The 4719-nt window shown below is 41.4% G+C and overlaps 1 pseudogene; it reads left to right on the top strand.

The window, feature by feature from the left end:
- The first annotated feature begins 697 nt into the window (after positions 1 to 697).
- On the top strand, positions 698 to 1494 carry LOC105486425 (tubulin beta 8B-like; annotated as a pseudogene).
- Positions 1495 to 4719: the final 3225 nt, after the last annotated feature.

The raw sequence follows: 4719 nt of genomic DNA, 5'->3' as shown, positions 1-4719 counted from the left end.
TGTACTGTGGAGTTGCCAGCCTGGGGCAGGGACAGCCACCACCTTGCCCTGCCCGGAGATGCTGTGGGGCACACATCGACCCTGAACCTCCCATATCTGTGCGCAAGCTCCCATTAGAGAAAAAGGCAATGGAAGAATGTTGCCCATCTCAGCCCCAATACTCTTGAGGTGACCACCTCAAGCAGGCACATCAGTTAATGGGGTGCAAGCAGAGAGGAAGAGGCAGGGTGAGGCCAGGGTGTGAGGGCATAGGAAGCAGGCAGCCATGAACCCATCCTGGGGAAGTGGGAGGAGGGGCGACCAGGAGGGAGCTGAGGCTCCATGTAAGTGGCTCATGCTCCATTGTTCCATCGGACCTCACTGACGAAAATACAGATTCTAAAATAAAACTACAAGGAATGTCATGACAGAAAATGCTGAGCATTAAGCCCCATTATGGGGCCCTTCTGAGCTGGGGATCCTGTGTGACTGCACTGTTCTCACACCCTAAGGCTGCTGTCAGCAGACAGTGGGATCTGAAGAGAAGAAACTCTGAAGTGACAAACATTTTGTTATACTCTTCCTCCAAGGTCATGGGGACCTACTTACCATATGTTTCAGAACCTAGTGGGGCACTCAAGTGACTCTTCTCTGAAGAAGAAAAGTTGATTTATTCTGTGCACCTAGCGTAAAGGTGGCTGGCAGTTTCTTCATATACATGGTGTCCGACACGGTGGAGCCGTACGACGCCACTCTCAGTCCACCAGCTCATAGAAAACACAAGCGAGACCTTTTGCGTTGATAATGAAGCTCTCTCTGACATCTGCTTCAGACTCCTAAAGTTACCCACACCCAACTATGGTGACCTGAACCACCTGGTGTCTGCCACCATGAGTGGGGTCACCACCTGCCTGCACTTCCCAGGCCAGCTGAATGCTGACCTTGGGAAACTGGCCATAAACATGGTCCCATTTACCCGCCTGCACTTCACGCCTGGCTTTATCCTGCTGACCAGCTGGGGCAGCCAGCAGTACCGGGTCTTGATGGTGGTTGAGCTCACCCAGCAGACGTTTGATGCCAAGAGTATGCTGACTGCCTGTGCGACCCCTGCAAAGCTGCTACCTAATGGCAGCTGCCATTTTGAGGGGCCACATGTCCTGGAGGGAGGTGGATGAGCAAATGCTTAACAGCCAAAACTAGAACAGCAGCTACCTTGCTGACTGGATCCCCCACAATGTGAAAACAGCTTTCTGTGACATCCCACCCCCAGGGCTAAAAATGTCTGCTGCCTTCACTGGCAACAACATGGCCATCCAGGAGCTGTTCAGATGCATTTCAAAGCAGTTCACTGCCATGTTCAGGCACAAGGCCTTCTTGCCCTGGTGATTCAGTGAGGACATGGATGAGGTGGAATCCACTGAGGCCAAGAGCAACAGCAACAACCTGATGTTCGAGTACCAACAGTACCAGGAGGAGGGAGAGTTTGAGGAGTGGGCCCAGGAGGAGGTGGCCTAGTAGAGCCTTCTGTTAGATAGAAGTGACATGAATTCTTGATTTACTCCCAGTGTGTTCTATGAAAGCCATGTCTTTCTGTGTGTGCACTTGCTGTGTGTTCACCTGCATTAAAGCATTTTCATAGCAAAAAAGAAAAAGTTATCTAAGTTATGAAAGTTTTGCATCACCAAGCACAGTAGTTAGGCAAAGAAAATCCTCTAAGAAATTCACACTTTTTGAAGAGAGTGATTAAATCATTAGTAAGATAAAATAACAGCAACGATAATAAAAGCATTGACACCTTCCCAAGCAACAGTGTTGCCACAGAGGAAAGCAACTCGCAAGTACATTTGTGCTCATTCAGATATGATTACTGCTCTTTGCTTTTAACTGGATTTGGTAGAAAAGAAAACTAATATAAATACATGTTTTTAAAAGTGTCCAATGAAGAAAAAAGGGAAATATAGTATATTTTATTGTGGGAAGTTATCAACTTATATTGGCCAAAATCTTCTGAAGATCACCAAGTAAAAGAATAGTAAACCAGTCGGGTTACAACTTAATGAGGAGCCTCAGCTTTTCTTTCCCAGAACACAGACTGGTAAGGAGAAGAGATAACTATTTTCTTCCATTGTTTCCCTCCTCTTTTCATCTAAGCACATTACACTGAATATTCTGTTAGATTATATCACCCTGGACTTTACCTCCTCTTTCTTCTTTCAACAGCATTATGTTAGCACATTTTATACCGAGCATATTTTACTATGCTCCTGATTCATAAGTATATTATTTGAATTTATTGTTTTGTTGATGTCAACATTGAGATTATCACAGTTTCATTAAGCATATTTCATGCTGCAGTGTGTTTTGGTCACTGGCTCAGGTTATAGCAATAAGGATTCTAGAAAAATAACAAATATATTAGTTTTATGTGGCATAAATCACTGTGCAAACATTCAATTTTATTTCACGGTCTGTTTATTATTCCATCATTCCCTCCCATGATGTTAATAGTTTAAATTTTAATACATGGATGCAACATACAATACACAAGTTGTTTCATTTGGCTATTTCAATATAAGAAAACAAATAAAAATGAAAGGGAAGTTTTTGCCATCTGCTACTTTGAAGAACTATTATTAATGCATAATATAATTATTGTACAACTATGTGGTTCTCGGCCTTTATGTTACTTTATCTTTTTGTGAAAAAAAAAAATGCTTTAAAAAACTTCTACCTTCAAAGAGCTCTGGAGTCCTCAATTCCAGGGGCTTCAGCATGCTTCAGTAACTATCTAACCTCGTCAATTCCAGTGGATTCAATACACTTTAGTAAATCCCTCCCATCGCCCTGCTTTGAACCTTGTCTTCAACTCTAACATTAACCCCAAAATACTACTCTCTGACAAGTTCTTACCTTGCCAGCCCTTGCCTCATCCATTGATCCTTCCTGACCTCAAGTCCTTCCCTGCCATCCGAGACACTACGGTTTACCACTTGGCATATCATTTCTCTCTAACAAGTTTAATTCTCTAGAGCATGTGTTTGATTTCATAGGCACTAATAAACAATTTATCAATTTTTTAATTGGTCTTTGTCCTTCTTTCTTATGTACTCACTTACCGTTCACTGTAAGCTCCCAATCTAACCCTGATCTCCTCCTTCTCAGCAGATGGTCTTGCCTTAGATACCACTGAATACTTAGTGAAGTCGCAACCATCTTCTTTTTCTCGTCTATGCTCAGAGTAAGAGGTATGTCTCTTCCCCATTGATTCTCTACTTTTCTCATCATCTCAGGCCTCCCACAACTTCCCCTTCCCTCTCCTTCGAGAGCTTCCCCAACTGCCCTCTCCTGTGTGTTCAACCTCTTCCCCTTACTGGGTCTGTTTTTCACATTATAAGCATGCTCAACTTTGTTCACCTTAAAACAATGCAACGAAAGACACCTTCTGATCCCACAATACCTGACCAGTTTCTCTAACACACACAGGGCTTACATTTCACGTCTTATTTTCCCTACCTCACCCTCATGCTACCTCTCTTCACCTAGTTAAATCCAACTCTTCTTTTGGATATCAGGGCACGTATCAAACCTTGGGGAAATTATCCTGACTGCCCAAGCCTGATCAACTTCCATTGTCAAACACTTGCAATGAACTGTTCAGAGAATTGTTGTAATTTTAATTATACATATGTTAACGTGATTCATTTATTAACTTTTATTCCCATTACTCTTTAGGCTTTCAGAGAGCAGGCACCATATTCTTTTAGAACAGCATTTTACCCTCAGTGTATTATACAGATCCTAGAATATATTTGGTGTTTGACAAATATTTATAAATGAATGGATATGTTCATTGATTGTATCTCTTAAATCCTCTTCTAAAAGTATATTGTAGTTCATCCATTGCTCTGGTATGCATGTGGGTGTCCCTTAAAATTTGTATGTTGGAAATTAACTCCCAATGTGATAGTACAGCCTTTAGGAGGTGATTAGGAGGTACAGCATTTAGGAGGTGATTAAGTCATGAGGCCTTTGCCTTTATGAATAAAATTAGTACTTTTATGAAAGAGGTTGAAGGGAGCTGCCTTGCCCTTCTGCCATGTGAGGACACAGCAATAAAGTGCCACTAATGAAACAGAGAATGAGCTCTCACCAGATACCAAATCTGCCAGTACCTTGATCATGAATTTCCCAGTCTCCAGAACTGTGAGCAATAAATTCTGTTGTTGAAAAATTACCTTATCTAAGGTATTTTGTTATAGCAGCAGGAATAGAGTAAGACATATTCAGAAAAACAAATATGAGTCTTTCAGCAAAATAAAACACCTAATTTTGTCTTCATATTAGTAATGCTAAAAGGCAAAAAGCATGCACAGTGAGAAAAAAAAAAAAGGCATTGGCTTAAGGATTGGGAAGCCAACTCCCAGTTTGTCTGCCATGCTTAACCTCTTACACATTGTGGGAAACAGACCTAGATTATTTGAAGGTTCTTCTGAAACCATCTAATTTTCAGAATATTGCCCATTAATGCAATTAATGAACTATTTCAGAAGAAAACTTAGAAAACTGTATTATTTCTCAAGAAATATTTTGAAATTATTTGTATCTATTGATCACCTACTTAACAAGTGTTAATTTGGCCCACGGACTTGCTTTTAACTATGCACTAGCTCATACATGCATAGCAACCAACAACCTGGATATAACTACTTTAAGATGCCACATAAAAGGTTTCCTTTACCA

This window comes from Macaca nemestrina, chromosome 3, assembly GCF_043159975.1.
Source record: "Macaca nemestrina isolate mMacNem1 chromosome 3, mMacNem.hap1, whole genome shotgun sequence".
NCBI classification, from domain to species: Eukaryota; Metazoa; Chordata; class Mammalia; order Primates; family Cercopithecidae; genus Macaca; species Macaca nemestrina.
This window is presented reverse-complemented; position numbering and strand designations above follow the sequence as displayed.